This window comes from Triturus cristatus, chromosome 5_1, assembly GCF_964204655.1.
Source record: "Triturus cristatus chromosome 5_1, aTriCri1.1, whole genome shotgun sequence".
In the NCBI taxonomy this organism is placed as follows: Eukaryota; Metazoa; Chordata; class Amphibia; order Caudata; family Salamandridae; genus Triturus; species Triturus cristatus.
In genome coordinates, this window is record NC_140587.1 from 939,359,258 (window position 1) to 939,380,738 (window position 21,481).

General features: G+C 43.9%; 1 protein-coding gene across 2 annotated transcripts in view; it reads right to left on the minus strand.

Moving 5' to 3' along the window:
- Positions 1 to 21,481, minus strand: part of GPLD1 (glycosylphosphatidylinositol specific phospholipase D1) — a 513,772-nt gene that overhangs the window by 357,961 nt on the left and 134,330 nt on the right. The window lies entirely within an intron of this gene.

A 21,481-nucleotide genomic window follows, 5' to 3' on the forward strand; every position in this document is an offset into this window, starting at 1 on the left:
CAGCATATTTTCCTGCTGGCCTGTTCTGTGGGCCAAAAATAGACCAGGCTTCAAATGAAGTGGGTTGAGTCCGGTGCCCACTTCAGAATTTCTGACTCAAACCCACTTACAGATATAGCAGAGCTGACAGAGTCCTGAGTAAGAATGATCAGGGCACTGAGCTAACTCCTCCCGTAATGCAGTGTAGATGACAGTTGCTGCCGCTTTGGACTCAGGCGTGGTGCGTCCATTGGGGCGTTGGGGCATAGCCCCACTAAGCCACATGGACCCACCGTTACTCAAGCGCAATCACGCTGAATAAATTATAAATATATTATACGCGTGTTCCAGTACTAGTAGTACCGGGACACGCCTGACTGAAAATCCGGACGGAGTGCGCACGCTGCTGAAGCCAGGGGGTGGGGCTGGGCTGCAGCAGCTGAGTGACAGTCCAGACTCGGCTGCTGCAGCAGTAGATAGTGCGCATGTGCATTTTTGGGCTATGGCCAGCCCGAACATGCGCGCAACAATCTTCCCATTGAGGGACCCAAGGGGGTGCTGCTTCATACAGCAGCCAGGGCCGCAGCCCCCGGGTCTCATATGGGCGAAGAGTAACTGTGCCCCCCTAGTCTAACCGCGCAGAAGGGCAGGCAAAATGAGGCAATCCATTTATTGAGTGCCGCACCGCGGGGTGGTGGCACTGCCGCAGCTGCACTTATGTATGGCCAATCACCGTGTGACTTCATGTGAAGCCATGCAGTGATTGGCCATTTCGGGACGCTGCCACTGGCTGTCGTGGTGAAGTCCAGGCTGAGGCTCGCAGCGCAGCAGGCCGACTCGATTCCCTCACGTGTTTGCCAGTGAAGCCCTACTTTTGTTGCCTTGAATGCCTCCTCGCTCTTTGAACAACGTCGATCATGTTTTTGTAGAAGCACACTATTCCTGGAGGTACTGAAATTATACCTGCTTGTTGGGTGCGTGCATTGGAAAACAAAATGCATAGTGCGCGGGCCGATGTGCTCTGTCCGTCGGGGAGGCATGTTTAAAATAAGAAAGTAGGGGAACGGACTCAAGTAGTTACGACAGTCTGTCGTAACTGCTTGAGTCCGTTCCCCTACTTTCCTATTTTAAACATGCCTCCCCGACGGCGGAATTCGCCAAGGTCGATGGTTAAGGCTCGGCCTTTGGGGACGGGCTAAACGGGCAGAGAAGGAAAAGAACTCTGTCTTTTCCTTCCTGCCCAAAGAAGACAAGGACAGTGTCCAGTTCTCCCGCTGCTGGCAGCTGCCACCACCCTCCTTTGTTCCCCCTCTTCCCTCTCTGTCTCGCTCCTCCTCATGTAGTAAAAACCGAGACTTCAAGAAACAGGTATTACCTTCTCTTTCCTCCTTTCGTTTATTTGCTCCCAGTCCCCTGTGGAATGAATCCAAAAAAGAAAAGCACTTGCTGGAAACGTAGTCTTTTTCTGACATTTTTCAATTTCTAAGTGCAGCTTCAGGGTAGAGAGAAATAAAACATTCAAAATATGAAAAATAACTAACTAACTAAACAAAGGTGGCCAGATTGATTTATTCACACCTAAACACATTAGCGCCACATTACGTGTTTGCCAGTGAAGCTCTACTTTTGTTGCCTCCTCGCTCTTTGAACAACCATGTTTTCCCTGGGTGGGAAAGCACACTATTCCTGGAGGTACTGAAATACCTGCTTGTTGGGTGCATTGGAAAACAAAATGCATACTGTGGCTCTGTATTCACAAACGTGGTCTTTTTAAACCATTCTGCTTTCGTTTTGTAATGATATAAGCAATGGGCATTAGGTCAGCTCCGTTACTCTCGCACTTTCCTTTCCGCACCCTCGTTCCCTTTTAGGTTGATGTTTTTTACAGACTTTTGGAGAGACTTAGGAGAAAGTGCGACCTCGTCGACATCTGGCTTTCCATGTGCAAGTAGGATGCTGGCCGAGCAGACATTTCTGGTATATGTGTGGAATTTGATGTAGCTCCTAAGGTAGGAGGTGCCCCTAGGCTGTCCAAGGCCTTGTGTGTGTGAGGAGTTTGAGTGCGTGTTTATGAACAGTGAGCCAATGGAGGTCTCTGAGTTGTGAAGGGATATTTGTGTGTGAGAGGAGGAGGGAGGAGGATGAGTGTGCATCTGGCTGCCACGTTTTATATGGTCTGGACTGGTCTTCTAGTCAGTTGTCGGTGGTGCTGACAAAGAGTGCATTGCCGTAGTCCAACCTGTTGGAGATGTGGGCCTGGTGAAGTTCTGCATGTGTTGATCAGGACCACTTAAAGATTTTTCAGAGGATCTTAAGGGTGTAGAAACAGAAGGATGTGACTGAGTTGACTTGGTAGGTTATTCCAATTTGGTTGTCCAGCACTTTTACTAGGTTCTTGGCTGGTTGGGCAAGGTGTGGGTCCGAGATCTGCTGACCACTAGGTCGAGTTCTATATTGTGGTGTCCTTGCTGGAGAGTATTGCTTAAGTTTTGTCTGTGTTGAGTTTCAGACAGTTGGCCTTCATCTAGCTGGTGGCTTCAGACATGCAGACAGTGAGGGTGGTCCGGATGCTGGATGTTTTGTCAGAAAGGGAAAGTATGAGCTAAGTTTCATTGGCATAGGAGATGATGTTCCTTCTTTGGATCTGGGGGATGTTAGCGAGAGATGCCATGTGGCGTTGAACAGTGTGGGGCTGAGGGAAGCAAAGCGCTTTAGCAAGCAGCCTCCTAACGAGAGACAATAAAAATGTTATGATAATGCTGATGGTTAATGTTCTTTCTAGAGAGAGATCAGAGTTTTGTCTAGTGGAAGTTTTGACTCATGGAAAGGTAGCGCAGAAGGTTAATGTGCCTGCTGCAAAGAACATGTACCTGATGCAGATCACAAAATGCACATGATGTAAATAGGTCAGTGAGTCACTGCTTTTGTCAGAGAGATCCTTTTGTTACTTGCAGTTTGTAAGTTAAAATCCTAACATACAGCAGTGAGCTATAAACTGTCATCTAAGAGCTGCATGCAAACTGCAAGGAAAAAATTGGAGCATTATGTTTTTTCCCCCAGTCTTTGTTTGATTACCCTAGTGTTTCAAAAACTAAATTGTTATCTTTTTTTTCAGCACCTGGTAAAGCCTGTGTAGTGGAGGCAGCATTTTAGATACATACATTGCTATGTTAGCATAAGCGCCTTAGATGTTAGAAACGACATCTTGCCACTTTTGCTGCTTTTGCACACGACACTGCAGATACATGTTATTATTTGAAAACTGCTTGCTTGCCTTTTCTTCACATGAGAACTGTCTGTTGTTCACATCCCTAGACGTGCACTGCGACCTTGGTCTGAACATTGTGTGCAGAAACAGTCTAGGCCACCAAACAATGTATGTTTTTGAGTTCAGGTTGATCGGCCGACGCTCTAGCCATAACACGCACACAGCTGCAAATATCTGAAAGTCGAGAGCCTTTATTATTGCAGTTTGCATGCATTAGACACACATTCTGGAGAAGAACTTTTCCAGGTGCAGAGCAAAGCTGGTCCTGTGATGTGATTCACCTAAGCTGATCTTTACGGTATGGGGTTCCCCATTCAAACCTAGAGACCTTCTATTAGTATAATAATACTAGCTCACTAGCGAAGGGAGGGTGGTTGTATTCCACTATCATTTGTAATATGATTTCTCCCTTCATTTTCTATGGTATTGTAACAATGCTGATGGTTTTAATTTTAATCATTTGTCGGCTTATGTTAGCCAAAGTACTGCATCTTAGGACATGTAGTTTATAAAATAAACATTTTAAACTTTACCGTGTCTCTGATTACTCTTGTTGTGGACTGATATGAGAATAATAATGAACAGGTATTTCTGATTCCCACCATTCCTGAGAGTACTCTAAGTCGCTTTTTCTGGGTTGTCTATACATTGGGAGCTTCGAGAGGATACGGGGACGAATGGGACACTGATGCTAGTCGGATTGGGGTTCTCGGTTCTGAGGTGAGTTTTTGGTACACCGCAATTCACTGAGGTCCTGGTTTCCTGTGCATGAGCAGAATCCCTGCAACATGGCACATCTAAAGTTTGGTCTTCTGATTTGAAACGCCTTAGTAGTGCTTATATTAGTCCACGACGCCCTCACTCTTGTTTCCGGATAGTGGGAGTGACGGTTTTAACCTACCTGTTTGTACGATAGGTTCCCTCAAGCTTGTTAATTAAAAAGGTTTTTATATTTCTGAACCCTTGTGCTACTGTAATATCCATTGTTGTTTTTCTCTGTGTCCGTATGGCGGTCGATACTGCAGCGCATAGCCGTACACCTCTGCGACGTCATTTGACGCAGTTTGGGGTGCCGGACGATGGGATGGCCGTTATTTTTGTGGTGAGTGCCGATGCATCATACCCTTGGGTGTTACTCTTGGGTGACGATGCCAGCAGTGAATGCGGATGATGATACGTTTCACTCCTATACTCCCACGCGGCTCCCAGCAAACTATACGCCATATAGGACGCTAGAAATTCCTATTTCAGCTTAGCAGCATCGCATTTGGTTTAATGGCGCCCTTCCCCATGCGGTTACACCGGTTAGAATGGGCCCTTTGTCAATTCCAGGGGCCACTTGGCCGGTGCTGGACGGATTTACACCTCATCCTCGTTATTTGAATGTTGCAGTGGATGAGTTGCGTGTCCTCCATACAGCCCTGATTACAGTGTATCGGGCTTTAGTGCAATACGTTTCACGCAACGTGCAGGTGGGGACACCTGCTGTTGCGGGACAGCCAGCTGGCCAGGCCGGTGTTGTTATTAGTCCCGTCATGGTTAATTCGGTAATGGGCCAGCGCCCCCAAAATAAGGACGATTTGCCTTATTGGCTTGCTGAGAAATTTGACCAGCTGGAAACAGTATTTCCGCACTCTACTCCTGTGGAGAAACACAGGATTCTCACCATTAGTTTGCAGTAAGACTTAGTCCCGGAGGTGTCCGATTGTGACAACTGGGGTAAGGTTTTTGCAGCGGTCTACTCGAAGTGCTTTGGCACCCGATCTATGGCCGTGCTTCCCTGATCAACACGGTCTGGAGGCGGCAGTCGAGTTGGGAATGCGGCTTGTCGGTGTGTTCGATGTAGTTGCCACTCTCGTCCTTGGTAATCTCAAGGGAGACGCGGTACACTTTCAAGTGGCTAATGGCGTAGCCCGCGTCGATGAACTCGATAAGCCCCCAGAATTGCCTAAGATTATTGCGGAAGCTTATAGAACTATTGGCCGCAGTAGTTTAGGGACTAAGCCTACTATAGTCATTCCTGACTTACAACAGCAAACTAAGGTGAGTTTGTCTGTCAAAGACGATCGTCCATCTTTTCCTAAACAAAATTGGCGAACTAAGAAACAGGGAAAGTAGCAACAGAAACAGGGGTCTCGTCCTGCGTCTCCAGTACAGGCGACTGGTGAACGCACATACGATTTGCGCGATCGCACTAGTATTAGGCCATCTGATAGATTTCAGGTTACTGAAAAATGTTCTCCTCGTTCTTCACAGGAAACATCGGTCTCACAGTCCGGTGGCGGAGAACGTGGCAAAGGTCGGGGTGCCCAACAAGGACGTGAGCAACCCCGTCAGCCTGACGGTAAAGGCAAGCAGGACGAGTTTGCACGTCAACGTCCCCCGTTTCAGAAGAAGAAAGTTGCTGCACTAACAGCAAGGTATGCCACAGATAGTGAGAACGCAGCTTCGGAACCTGACATGGGCACTAACGCTGCTCGACAGCGCAGCGGAGGTTACAGTAGTGAGGCAAGCACTGCGTCCATATCTGGCGACAGCAACTGACACGTTCATTACTGTAGAAACTGCTGACACTAGAGTGGCTCCCCCTGACAGACTATATGACATAGTCCTCTTAATTGAAGGTGATATACAACGTACAATACAAGGGATTTTTTGGGATAATCTGACCTCTTCATATGACCTTCTCTTAGCAGAGGCGGATGGGCCCCCGGCTTTCATTTTGGATGCTCCAAGGGGGGAGGAGGTAATCCTCCCGTCCTTTGTGCACACTGTGCCAAAGGAGCACGCTGAAAGGTTTGCCGAAGACTGGTCTCAGGTGCTTGCTCCGGCGTTGTACCGTACTCAGGTTGGGTGGGATAAATTATCTCCAAGCCATGAGATTCCTTTACGGTCCATGCCCCAGCCACAGCCCCAAGATCCCATGCGCCGCGAAGCTAGATCTCACGTCGCGGAAATCCTTGAGCAATTGGAATATCAGGGTGTTATTGAAACATGTATGTAACCAATGAATAATCCTTTATTCACTGTAACGAAGCCTGATGGGTCGTACCGCCTAGTTTTGGATTACTGGCATTTGAACTCTCATTGTTGGACGTGTGCTGTACAGAATACCCACAGTTCTGCCCTCGTTGATAGTCTTGTGAGAAATAGGTTTAAGACCACAGAAAGGATCAAGACCTTCTTTAGGCCATTCCAGATGAACTATCTATGGTTGTCCTATTTGTTGTAGTCTCAAGATACATCCTTCAGCAGCAACCAAGCACCCTACTTCACTCAGATTGTTTTGCTACGGGCCAGTGAACCGTTTGATAGAGGATTTGTGCTGTGCTACAGTTGTGGGTGTAGTGTTGTGAACTGTTTCTGTAGGTGTTGCCACTATAATGTAATTGGCTCCATGTTCACTGCATTATACAGCGCATATTGACATGACAGAGCTCTTCAATGGTGGGCTTAGATTAAAAAAATGTCAAAGTTTTAGAGATCAGGAATACCCTCCCATCAGTCTGCACTAATGCCCTTGGTATGTGGTTCGGGATACCTGCCTTGTTTAGGCACCTGCAAGTGCCAGACTCTACGCCTGAAAAAGACTCACACATACTCTGATAAGGTTGCAAGAGAGAAAAGCTGTTAGGGTATGGCTGGCTGGCAGAAGTATCATGAAAAATCATGCCCAATTTCACCTCTTTAGAATCTCAAAGAAAAGATTCATGAAGGTATTAAGCTCAAAGGTGATTTTTGCCTGCATCTTCTCACACTAATGATCCAGCAGGGATTGCTTTTGTTCAAAGTTTGAAGAACCACCCTCGCACAAATGGCCTGCTACTCAGATCACAAATGCTTTGAGAAAAGGCAGAAATATTTTGATCAGAAATTCGAGCATATGTTTTGACTTGATATCTAAATTCTTGGGAATTCACATACATTCCCAGGAGGAAGCATGGAAATCTACACAATCAATTTTAAGGATTTTCTTCCTGCACTAAATGTACTCCTGTAGATAATCTATAGGTTATTCTGTCCACTCAAACCTCATTTTGTTTCTTCTGTTCCAGAAAAGTATTATTTCTTGTTGAGAAACCCCATCCTTAATACCTCTAACCCATGGAAACGGTTATTCCAATTTTTTTGGGCACAGGTTGGAGACTTACACCACGAATGGGATGCTATCATCAGATATTGCAAAAAGAACAATTGATGGACAGAATGCTGAACAATGTCAAACATTCACCCCAGTACAGAGATCTGGGTCTAAATCCATCATTTTTTTGTTCCCCATGGCATTCAAGTTTAAACATATGGCTGGGTTTAAACTGGAAGGGGAGCAAAAAAACAATGGATTTAGGCCCTGATCTCTGTACCGGGGCGAATGCTTGACATTGTTCAGTATTCTGTCCATCAATTGTTCTTTTTGCATTTGTCACACTAAGTGGGACAGGTATGCCCAAACGTGGGTCCCGTGCTCACTGCGCCACTGGATTCAAGCTAGCATGGCTGATGAGGGTGGAAACCCCATGATTGCTCCCAGGATGCTTGTGTCCGGACTAGGGAGGAACTGGCTTGGCAGTTTGGGTGGACTGTTCCCATGAGGAGCAGGGTCAGAACTGATTGGCATATAGCTGGGTCCACACTGGGATGGCTTGGTGAGCAAAAGAACAATAGATTAAACCCAGATCTTTGCGACTGGGGGTGAATGTTTGCATTGTTCAGCATTCCGTCCATCATTTGTTCTTTTTTGCTATCATCAGATATTGGCCGTAAAATATTGACATAAGCTGTTGCACCTTTCAACATAAGCCTGGGCATTTGGTGAGCTCACAAAGGCTGTCAGCACTACTTTGGAATCTGTAACCAAGGCAGAATGATCTACAAAAATGTTGTTCATATGCAAGGTTTGAACAGAGTAGTTTAAGCACTGAAGATTCAGGTCAGGTCTCTGATTGCATAATAGAGATCAACGTCCAACTCTGAATAGTACCTAACCACTTGCAGACCACACTACTATGAGGAGAAGGCCTCAAATGCCCAATTGTAACAGCTTGGGACACCATGCTAATAGAATTCAAAGTACTTACGGCAGGGAGGCCTCCTGCTCGAAATACATTCTTTCCTGTTCAAAATGCATAGTCTTTTTGGTGGGTAATCAGTTGCAGGTTCCCCGTGCCCAACATATCCCTGCCATCTACTTAACTGCCTACTCATGTAAAATATTCGTGCACTTCACTTTGTTCTCTCCCTCAAAGTTGAAATTCCATATGTTTTAAAAAAGATAATATGGGCCTAAATACCAGTCTGCCGGTCTGAGGGGCCGACCACCCCCTTATAAGCTGGGCGGTTAGACTGCCGCAGTCGCCAGGGAACCGCCATGCCCTGGTGGTGGCGCTACAGAATGGGACTCAGTAATTTGCTGGTGATGCCGCTGCAGCACCGCCATGCATATTATGAGTTTCAGGACCGCTACCGGTGTTATGGAGGTCTTTCCTCCATGAAAAGGCTAGTGGTCCTGAAACAAAGGGCTCCCTACTGGGCTTCTTGTTGCCCATGTGCATGGGGATGCATGCAGGGGGCAGAACATGTGCCCCCCTGTGTGCAGGCACCCCATTGGCATCTATTTTTGGCGTTCCCATTGCAGTACCCATTTTTAGGGGCACCGCCATGGGACCACCCAAAAATCCCGCCAAACATGCGGAAAATCGTAATCTGGCGGGCATACGGGTTTGGTGGTGCAGGAGTGGGCCACTGGTGTAGCGTTCGACTCACACACCATCAAACTCGTAATTAGGCCCTATGTGTCTAATCCTACTTATGAAACTGAGGTAATGTGAACCTGGCTCTGCGTTATGAGACTAAACGCTTTAAGATAATAGAGGCTCTTAAACTCAACCTCTTTACTTGTGTTTAACTGCATTATATTTTATAAGAAGTGATGCTTATTGAATACTGTGTAAGGCAGCATTGATTAATTGAAAAACTTTATAAAACAGTTTGAACCAAGAGGAAAAGGCCTATACCGCCTTATAGACTTTTTCAGGACTCCCCCGAGAATCGTTATTGGTTCTGTTGAAGGGCAGATTGTTGAATTCATTTTCAATAGCGTTTGTAGCTGTCTGAAACATCTACATTATTAAGTCCACAATTTTCATTGTGCCATAGAGTCTCATAAGAAAACACACTGTGGTCCGGATATCCACTCGTGCACCTTCACCCAGAAATAACTTAAATTATCTTGCCATTGTGTAACTTTTATTTTTCCGGACAGAAGGACATTTTTCCATGTTTAGTGGTTTATCTTGTTGAGTGGTTGAGAGCCGTGTGAGACCATGAAGTGGCACACTGTTTGGTGATGGTTGCTACTAAGTGCATTTGTGTGCATTTTTGGATGAGTAAGAGTACATCTACTGAAATGTTTTGTAACTGTAGTGCGGTAGTGAATGATGCATACTTTAATGCTTTCAGGCAGGCTTTGTTCTTGGGTTGTTGGTAAAGCTGTTTTGTAGTTAGATGTATGTAAAAATTTTTGTATGATATTGGATTCTTAAATTCAAGTTTGGATACCTTACAGAGTTCGAGAAGATAGTCTTTGGGGCAGTGATGCTGGAACTATTTTAAGAGTGAGAATGCTGCCATCAATTTTACATCACTAAAGTCACAGGGATTCTAAAATATCCAAGCATCACACAAAGATCAAGTAAAGCAAACGAGCCATGACCATTCAGCAGGAGAATGGTAAGGGAGTGGTATGTTGCAAGTGGTTCATTTTAGAGCACACTGGCGCAAATATATTACTAAAGCATGGTGTGGTAGCACACTGTCATTTGCAGACAGCATATTTTCTACTGAAATGCAACACCTGTACTTGGGTCGGGATCTCAGCATTCGGGGCAGATCTCCGTGCGGAAATTCCACCTGAGTGTAGAGTTTCTGCCCAGTGTGGAAACTCCACAGCCGTAAAGATACTACTTGCAATTTAGCTTTGAGAATAGTAGTAAAGTTAGACTTTTTTTTTTAAACATATTTTATTATTTGAATTGTTACATAATGTTCGGCACTCCATATCTCAGGAAGCTGTCCACAAGTATCAAACCGCAATGTACTGATATTGACTTCACATTTACAGTAGTCATATACACAACCAATATACAGCAACAAACTTTTGCCATTATGAACTCCCCCTCACTGTGCTGCCACCGTCCCATGTCCCAGATCTTTGAAACTACCCAGCTGCCCCATACAAACCTCACCATGTTTCTTCACACACCCCTCTGTCTCATTTCCTCCGGTGTCCATATCAACGCGTCATTTCCCCCTGAGCCCGTTTGTTCCAACCATAGGCCCCAGTAATCCGCCCATTTTTTCAACATTTTCAAATGTTTCTGCGGGCATCTCCTAGCCTTGAACACTGGTTGCTCCATGCCCATGCTAAAGTTAGACTTTTGGTCTAAAGTTAGACCAAAAGTTCAACTTTACCTTTGTGAATCGGGCCCATTGACTATTGCAATGAAAAAAGGACATGGAATATTTGGATGGTATCTTTGGAAATCACCCACACTATTCAGCCTTCCTTTCAAGTAGCTTCCAGACACCTGCCATTGTCTGCTCCCTGTGGTGTCCATATAGCTAACTTCACTATTGTCTTTTAGAGTTGTGTCAGCAGCCAAAAATAATTTTCTAGAGGAATCTTGGAACGATGTCTAGACAGAGACATTGTAGAGGCACCCGTTCTAAGTGATGTTCATATCCTGTGGTCATGTGTGGTGCTCTCTTGGACAGAACAATACACAGGCACATTTGTCATAGAACCAATTCTCAAGGTTTAGCAAATAAGTCAAGATTCAGTTTGGGCCAGGTGCCGCGTGATTTATGGTTATTCCCCCAAAAAAGTCACAAGTCATGTTCTGCTTAATGTCAAAATCCCTAGAGGTTATGGTCATTCAGGAAGAGGTCACAGTGATATGTTTAATATGACAAAAGCCTAAAATGTTATGGACATTCAGAAAGAAGTCAAAATGGTGTGCACAAATGTTAAGGACAAGAAACAAGGTAGCAACTATTTTAAGAGCTGAAGCTTACTGAAGGTCTTCTTAGTTTGCGACTGAACTGTCCAATAGAGGCCCAATGTGTACAAATGTATTATGCAATAGTCACAGCTTACCTGAACTGGTCCTGTGATGTGCAGGGTCAACCAATATACTCTTTTACTTGAGAGGTTAGGCATTGCGATGAAGAACTACACACAATTACCAGAAGACCTGATGTAAGACTTCCCACCAGTACAAACATCAGCTGCAGAGTAGTGCTGTGCATGTGTGTTCAATGTTTATACCCAAGATCGCCTCTGACACTACACCATCAAGTTTGCATCCAAGGCTTACATTGAGCACCCTGACCTCATATTCTCACAGGAGACCAAGGATGACACCTCACAGAGAGAAGAGGGCCCTTTGAGGATAGCAGCCTCTGTAATGAAAAAGCCCCAAAGCAACAAAACAGAAACCAGTGATCTATATAAACAAGACTGTAATCACAGCACACTGGAACACATCACCCTTCCACAACCAGGCATGCAGTGGCTGGGTCAATGTCATTAGGGCATACTTGTCAATGTTGATGGAGGTGTACCACTTGTATGCCAACTCCTTGGAATAGGCAGAAGGGTGATTGATTTGGATATAGATAGGAGGGTGATTTTGAAAACAATTGGGAATTTAATTTTCTCATTAACTTGTACTGAAGTGGAGAAATGTTTAAAAAGCAGGGACTTCAATACAGCTACTGTTAGCTTAAAAAAAAACAGGTGTCTCATGTCTATATTTACAGAGTTGTTATTAATGCAATACAGCTGGGCCATTACTAAAAGGCAATTTAAGGTTTCCCAACATAATCTCATCCTCTCCTAATCTCACCCCAGTTTCAATCTGAAAGCATCTACGATTGAGATCACCTACTTTACTGGCAACTTTGCTTTCTTTTTAGGACACTTGCGTGTCTCTTTCAGGAGGTGCCTGGTCCATACGCTTGCCACACAGAAGAGCTTTTGCCCTGTTATTTTAATTTTATAATTTAACTGCTATCACTATTATTATAGTTATCACTTTTCTTTCCAGCATCCCCAGTTAGGGGTCGCTGGACTCCGGTCTGTTTTGTTCTTTTCATAATCTGTTTTTTAAATTTGGAGATCTGCCTCATGCTCGGTTCTTAGCCATACCCCCAGCCACGCCCTATGCCGGCCTTAAAAAATGAATGCAGAGCGTGTCCGCGCAGCGTCTGCGACTGAGATCACTAGCTTTACTGGCAACTTTGTTTTCCTTGTAGGACATTTGCATGTCTCTTTCAAGAGGTGCCTGGCTCCTTACACTTGCCACACAGAAGGGGGGTTTGCCCTGTTATTTTAAGTTTATGATTCATCTATTGTCATGATTATGTTAGTTATTAACTTTCTTTCCGATATCCTCCTGGTTCTGGGGTGCCTGAGCCAGGAGTTAGGGGTCACTGGACTAGTTTTTTCTTTACACCATCTGTTTTTAAATTTGGAGTGCTGACTCATGCTGGGCTCTTAGCCACAATCTCGGCCACACACTATGCCGCCCTTCAAAAACAAATGCAGGCACGTCCACGCCACTGGCACGCTGAATTCGCACCTATGACAAGCCCGTCTGAGCCTGTCCGTGGCTGGACTGTGCCCTGAGCCAGGACCCCTGGTCAACTGTAGCCCCAGAAGCACTCAAGGGAACTGTTACTGAGACTAAATACCTCAGGTAGGCATATATTGTGCAATTATTTTAATCCTAGCGAGGGTCAAGCGAATTTTCACTTTAATAATTTTCACTTTTGTTGTTGAATGAAGCTATTACCACTAGCCGATATGCCTTGGCTTCATCTTTCGCCCTCGACTCCAGACTCTCATCCCACAAAGTTGAACTGTATTCTGATCAATACTCGATCTGTCATCAAGCATAGATTAAAAAATGTAATTCTTAGATACTCGTACTACCCATGTTTGTGATCCAAAGTGCCATGAAGCAGCAGGAGGGCACTCGACGGTACTCAGCTCACCGGCTTTAAAGATGCAGCCCGTTTTTCTCCTCCACCTTGCAAGTTATGTGCCGACGCGTTTCAGGGACTTTCACCCCCTTCCTCTTGGGCTGCAATAACCAACATCTGAGGCTCACATTTGGTTTTTAACTTCCGGTTTTATTGATTAGTATCACTGCCCCCAGTGGGCGTTAGCTCGTACTACCCATATAGTTTTCCTTACTGAAACATGGGTGGATGAGTAATCGGATCTGGACCTAGCCACGGCATAACCAGCAGGATAAGTCATCACTAGATTGGATCGGGCAGTAAACACGGCAGAGACCTAGTGGTAATATACCGCGAGTTTCTTGAGATTAAGTGGCACATTATCGACAAACTGCGTTAAATATCGCAGAGAGCGCTTAGCGCGTTTTTCTCTATCGCCGGCTATTGCTGTATTTCTTCGCCGAGATATCAACACTTATCTCAGAGGCGACGCAAAATCCAGCGATAGCGGCGAGAACCAGCAATAGCGCGAGAAAACAAACGCTATTTCCACTGCGCTATTACAAAGCTTACTAATAGGTAAGTGCGAACTCAGCCTGACAATCCACCTCCCATTGACAAGATGGGTAAGTCAGGTTTTAAACAGGCGTTAGTAACCAGCGATAATCGCGGTTAGCGTGACTTTTGTTATCGCTACGTGGGTTCGGGCCCGGATTGATAATAGAGGGAAGTTGTGTTAGCGACAGTATTTATGTCATTTTAGTGAGGAACGCCCACTTTGCATGTCATTAGCGATAAATATCGCTGACATCCAAAGTGGAGAAAAGACGGCTGCTACCTCAAGGAAACACGCGTTAGCGTGTCCTTGATGATAGAGCGATATTTCAATCACCGCTTTTCGGCTGAAAACGACCGCTAAAGCGGCGAAATTGGGCTTGATAATATGACCCTTAATGTGAACCTTCCAAACTAATGGATTGCGAAGCCCTCTCCTTCAAATGTAGACTGACCAACAACTCCATGTTTTATGGATTATTGATCTATAGGGGCCCCAAAAATTAATTTTTAGATGCTTTAGGCAATTTTATAGAGTCATGTGTGCAATACTCCGCCACACACACACACAACGGCACATTTTAGATGGCATTTTTTCTCAAATAACCTCGATCTTCCCCTGGAAGGTATACTACCAATCACATATTCAGACCATAAGGCGGTCGGCTTTAGTTTAACAATTCCGGCCACAAAATCTATAACCAATATAGCTTGGCAGAGCGCAAAAAGTCTCTGGCCTGGAACAGAATGAATACGACAGAAACAATAGGACAGTGGTTCCCAAACTTTTGACTCCTGAGGACCCCCATTGAGTCACCACTGGAAGCCAAGGACCCCCAAGCAATTTGTAGGATTTAAATTTCAAACATTAACCCCTTCGCTGCGGCGGAAATTCCGCCGCAGCGCTGGGGGCTGCGGGGGGGCAGCGCGGTGGCGCGGTGCTCATGACGGAGCCACTCCGTCATGAGCCACGGTTGGGCTGTGCTCATGACGGAGTGGTTCCGTCATGACTCCGCCCACAGCACTAATCGCCCGCACAGGCGGGGAATTAGCGCCGCGTGGGCGGCGCGGCCGCCAACGGCCGCAGCATGACGGAACCACTCCGTCATGAGCACACGACAACCGTGGCTCATGACGGCGTGGTTCCGTCATGAGCACGGAAGGAGTTAAAACAGTAATTCGAAAAAAATAAACACACTCCAACACCCATTGATTTTGACGCTGCCCTCTATTTACAAGGTCAGCTTAAATAGGAGACAGCACCAAAATTAAGACCATGAAAAACCTGGTAATAACTTGGCAAAATAAGGAGAAATGCCTTATTTCTCCTCGGTTTTTTTTCCACGGAAAAAGCAAACCACCTTTGATTGTTTATGTTCAGGAAGGTGGCCCTTCCTGTACATAAACAATCTTTAATAAAAATGACGTTTTGTAACTTCCATGTGTGCTGCATTAGGCAACACACACAGAAGTGACAAAACGGCATTACAAAATTGTTCATGTGCAGGAAGTGGGAACATAGCAGCATCAGGATAAGGATAGACTGGGAATAAACATATGTTGCTAACTTTTACCATGCAGTTTGCAAGCAGCTCTTTGATGACAGTTTATAGGACACTGCTAGATTATGATTGTCCCTTATGAATTGCACAGTGACAAAAGAATCTCTGTGACAAAATTAGTAACCCACTGACCTATGCACAAAAAATACTGTTTTTTAAAATGCATTGTACACGTTCTTTGCAGTAGGCATATTAACCCTCTGTGTCACATTAGATAAGTCAAAGCTGCCACTGGACAAAACTCTCATCTCTCTCCAGCAGGTACATTAATCACTGGCATTTTCTTGACACTTTTATAGTTGCTCGAAAACTGCTAATTTTACAAGGAACTTTGCAGTGCTTTTAAAACTGCAGCCTGCGGACCCCCTGGGAATGTCTCACGGACCCCTGGAGGTCCACGGACCCCAGTTTGGGAAACACTGCAATAGGAAGTTTAGAAGCCACACAGCCTTCTCTCAGGGGCGACTCAAATGTAGCTGCAGCTAATTTTGTTGAATGGAGAAATACGGCAGTCGCCAAGCCAGCTTCTTCAAAATATAGAAAAACCCACAGGAGCAGGTCTACTGCACCTTGGATTTCTCCCAAACATTGGATATTGAAGCAGAAATGCTGTAGGCAAGAGAAAGTGTGGAAAGGTAACTATTGTACACAGGAAAGAAGTATACTCAAGAGAACAATAAATGGGTAATTGCAGAGAAAACAAACTATTTTACAGAAAAAATTAACTCAGGAATACATTCCTCTAGAGAGTTTTTTAAAGCAAATCAGGCACTCTCCAGCCCCAACATTGCCAACACCCTGCATCCCAGCCAGTCGCTTTGCGATAAGCTAGCAAAGTTTTTTTAAAGTAGAGGCGGTATATGAAGAAATTGTTTTAACCCACACTGCCAGACTTCCATTTTCTGAGATTGTTCCCTCAACTTTCAATAACCACAAGCTCCAAAATGTTCCACCCTGACTTCTGAATAAGTGTTATAATTAACTATACACAGTAAATCAGGAGCCCTTTCTGACCCCTGCCTGCCAAAAATTCTACATGACATAGCTGAAATGGTAGATACTGCTCTTATTAGTCTACTGAATACCATGATTAACACTGGTGACTTCCCTACAGAATGGAAAAAGGCTTCCATACTCCATCTGCTAAAAAAGCCTTCCCTCAACCCTATTGAGGAAAAAAAACTATTGCCCCATCTTGCGCCTACCTATGCCAGTGAAATTCCTGGAGAAGCATTTAAATATCACTCTTTCAGAGTGTCTAGATAAAAACAAGATCCTGAATGGAGCAAAGTTTACCTCTAGAACAAGTTATAATACTGAGTCGGCTCTAGTTGTGGTCACCGGAGAGATAAGACATATCATGGATAATGGAGGGAAGGCTGCAGTGATCCTCATGGACCTATCCACAGTTTTCGATACCGTGAGCCATTCTGTCCTGTTGGAGTGCCTAGAGGAAATTGGGATTGGCAGATCACCGCTTGATCTCTTCTCCTTATTTCTTACCTGCAGAGACCAGTCTGTCGCCCTGGGAGGGTTTACTTAACAAACCTTCTCTTTGCCTTGTGGTGTCCCGCAGGGATCATCATTGAGCCCCAAACTCTTCAACATATACGTAACCCCCTTAGCTAAGCTGATTCGCTCCTTTCTCTTCTCAACAATGTGTCCAATACTGATGACACTCAAATTGTAGTGTCAATCTCTGGCAATGTGCATGAGGTTGCTGACTGCTTTAACAGATTCATGAGAGCAGCTGTTAGGCGCGCAGCCTTCCCTCCATTATCCGTGATATGTCTTATCTCTTCAGTGACCACGTAGGTTTATGTTTTTGGAAAGGACACCTCCGTTTGGAACCAATTGTGGTGGCCCCAGATTTGAGGTCTTCCCCCCATACCAGTACCCAAAGTCAGGAATTTATTGGTGATCTTCAATTCTAATCTGTCGCTCAACAACCAGATTATAAAACTGACCTCATCATGCTTTTATCTTCTGAGAACCTTCAAGAAAATCTTGCCTTTTATTCCCTTTTTAATTGACAGAAATCAGGTATAATTGCAATGGTGCTATCGAAGCTGGATTATTGTAATGGCCTTCATTTGGCCCAAATCAACGTCTTTAAATAAACTTCAGATACTGCAGAATGTAGTAGCCTGTTTAAATCAGTTTCAGGTCCACTATTGGAGCTTCACTGGCTTCATGTAAAAAAAGAGAGTGGCCTTTAAGGCACTCTGCATGCCACACAGAGCTCCGAACGGTTTTGGACCTGAGAACCTGAAGTAGAAATTTGCATGGTACACACCGAATAGATTGCTGCACTTTGCAGGCTCCAAAACAGTTATAGTCCCAAAAATCAATAAAGTCTCCTGGGGTGGCAGGAGCTTTGTATACTCCACGTGAAAACTCTGGAATCAACTGCACTGGCATCTTAAATGCCAATATAATTTGACTTGCTTCTGGAAACTTGTTATAAATCCTGGTTGTTTTAATTTTCTCTCTAGTTCGTTTGAAACCTTTCTGTTGCCCAGTACAATTATTTGAAGACACTAGCAGCAAGACGCCCATGGGCATTCATGCACTCTACAAATATAAAATCAATTCAAATCAAATCAAATCTCATTTGAACCTCGCCTCATCACACCCTTATCTCAGCATAACCTTAATCTCACCTCATTGTCAAATGTAATACAGCCTCACTTCAACCTAACATCACATAACATACACTGAAATAACACAACCTCACCCCAATCCAACCTCAATTACATCCTACCTCACCAAAACCAGAGATTAACCTCATTTTTCGATCACCTTAACCTCACTTCAGCCTTGCCTCAGCCTCATCCCAACCTCAAGTCAACCTTAACTTCTGCTTTTCTTTAGCCATTCCTAAACTTAATCTCACCTCAACCCCTGATCGCCTCATCTCCTGAAAACCATGTTAATGCTCACAGTTTTAGGCTGGTATATTTTAGATGCAGCCTATAAAATAGAATTTCACTCCACCTGTTATGTTTCTATTTTAAAAATGTCAGTCATGTGTTAACTTGCTCAATGCATCAATTTTTGGACTTTTGTAAAAATGTGTTGATATGATTCAGGGAACAATCATTATATTTCAAAAGATTAACCAATGTAAAGCCATTGTTTCCATTTCTCCAATAAGACTAGCTGTTGGTGTAAGACATTTTGCAGTAAGCACCAGGAGTAAGTTAGCTGGTACATTTGGAGACCCTAACCTGTTGCACACGGACTGTTACAAACAGCAAGAACATTTACGTGTATTTTCACTTTCAATGTAAAGCTTGCATTCCTACACCACTCTCTAGTTACTCATGTATGTTATGTTGAAGGGATTCTGTTTGGAGACAGAACTGTGCCCATTATCACAGGATGTCAGCATGTATGCATCACCATACCGTATCTGAACCAATGGGTCCTAATCAGACTAGCTCACTGTGTCTTACCTGCTCTCCTAACCTTACCAGAGAAACAGGTAAATTGGGATCCTAGAACTCAACTCTCTATTCCTCTGGGGAAACAGATCATTACCTTTTGCTTTCTCATTCATGCATGTTCATGATAAGCAAAGAAAGAAAAAAGGAAAGCTTACAATATTTATTGTAACTATTGTGCTCTATTTTGAAGCAAGTGTGCTGCGTTTTGAAAATATATGCAACTGAGCGTAGTAACGAGCATTACAAGTAAACTGTATCCTATGAAAAGCCCTACCATGGTAAATTATTTATTTGGCTAAGCCTACCTTCACTGTGTATGCACAGGTGTATATCAGTGACCTCTAGAATTAGAACCGGATGGACCCCATACCTGGCATGTGTAGTTACGTGGTCTGCATCTCAGGTTGCGCAAAGCTGGTGTGCCCGTTCCAAGACCTTTTCTCTCTGTTATAATCCTCCTCTCTGTTTTGCTAAGGGCACGTCTCCGTTTATATGATAAGAAGTGGTGTGTCGGAAAACAGCAACTGCTCTGTGTGTTGTGTCTAAACCTTAGGAGATGTTGCTTTACCGACCTTGTACGAAATGTTCAGATGGAATGCCAGAAGAAGAGCTGAATAACCGTAATTATATGTGCATCCTATTTCTAGAATAATATTGTGGCACAAAAAATAAATGTGTTACGTGTAGCTGTGTAAAGCAGCATGTAGTCAAGCTAAAATATGGGAGAACCACAGTAGGCCCTAAAGGGAACAACAATGTAAAAACAATGATGTATTTCTCTTGGCCGCTCTTTAAGAATAGCCATCTGCAGTCAGTATTTTTTCAGTGGATGCAAAATGCATTTCTGCACTGGAATATAATTGTGATTTATAAGTAATTGACATTGTCTCACCTTTGTTAAAGGTGATATAGGAGAATCAGAGGGCGGGAATAACCTGTGGTTTGGGTCAGTGGGCAGAGTCAGAGGTGTGGCAGAAAGAGCAAAATATCCAAATTTTTAGCATTTGTTTCCCATTTCATTAACCGGTTACAGCTTATTGCGTTATTTAATGTAATGAATGGATACACATGTTTATTTAAGGTTTAATATGAGTTATTGACATTAAGATACATTCACAAAGTGGGATACGTTTCCAATCACAGAATGTCCCAAATATCCTTAAAAGTGGAATCGCAAGCCAAATGTCTCCCAGCCATGGAGTTTCTGTCATCAGCACTTCTCCTCCCTTTTTCCCACAAGAGCAGTTCAAACATGAATGGCAAAATATCCTATTTTGCAAATGTTTTCCACATAATTATGGCTCTGCCATATTTGCCACATAATACATGTGCTGCATAATCTGACGATTTTAACTAATAAATTGTTTATAGCTCAAACGGATCAAAAGTTACTAAAAAATGTGATTTGTGCTGCTGTAAAGTGGACAGCCCTTTGCAAAGGTTGACCGGTCACATTTATCACTGCTGCAGTTGTATGTTCCACTGGTACTAATAAGGAAAAGCTTTGCAGAGACTGTTAGCATGTGTAAAAATGTCAAAATAATAAAGTATCAGAAAATTTACAGCACCACTAATACCAGTGTAGGGTGTCAGAGCACTTTACATCACACATATTACACAGAGACGTAGGGGCACGCCGTGCCCTGCCGATCCTGCCCACTTCGACCACTGCGTGTATGTAAATGACATGTTGCAAGTAAGTCAGGGTGTAAATATCTGAGTGTATCAGTATGTTCTGATTTCCAAAGTGAACTGGAAAAGTCAGGGTGAATCAATTCATATAATGATATAATGTATTGTGCATAATCAAGTATGTAAGTTCTGCTAAAATGAAGGAATCCTAACAAGGATGATAGGGCCAGATCAATCAACGTTTTTTGTGTTCGCAAACGGGCCGATACATAATCAAGTATGTAAGTTCTGCTAAAATGAAGAAATACTAACAAGGATGATAGGGCCAGATCTAGCAACGCTTTTTGTGTTCGCAAACGGGTCGATTCGGCCCGTTTGTGAACTTAAAAATGCGTTTTGCAATGTATCAACATTTTTAAATCTGCAATATGGGTAATCGCAAGTATTTGCGATTACCTAAATTGCAAATGCAGTTAGGGAATCGCAATTTGCAATTCCCTCAATGCAATTCTCGTAGCTATCGCAAATTGCGATTTAGCATTAAGGAATCGCAAATTACCACCAACTTGTAGTTGGTGGTAATTTGCAAATTCCTAGAAAAATTCACTTTTTTGCATTTATCATGTCCTTAGGGCATCTATGTGTGCCACATGTTCACACATGCATATTTCAGGGGTGCAACAGGGTGTCCTTTTGGCCCCCTTGCACCCTTAAAATTGCATGCACAGTTTGTGAGTACCTATTGGGTACTCGCAAATTGTGCATGCAATACCATTCATTCCTTTAGGCCCATAGGAATGAATGAGAAGCCATTGCTTATTTGCAACTTGCACTTCTCCATAAATGATAAGCAAAACTTTTCCCCTCATGTGAAAGTTCATATCCCAGGAAAAGGGACACTTAGAAATGCTATATTAGGTTTCTTAAAGTTGAACTTGTAGCCAATCTCATCAAATCCCAATATTATGCGATCTACTCTAGCTAAATGTGGGTTCAACTCATTGTCTTTCTAAACA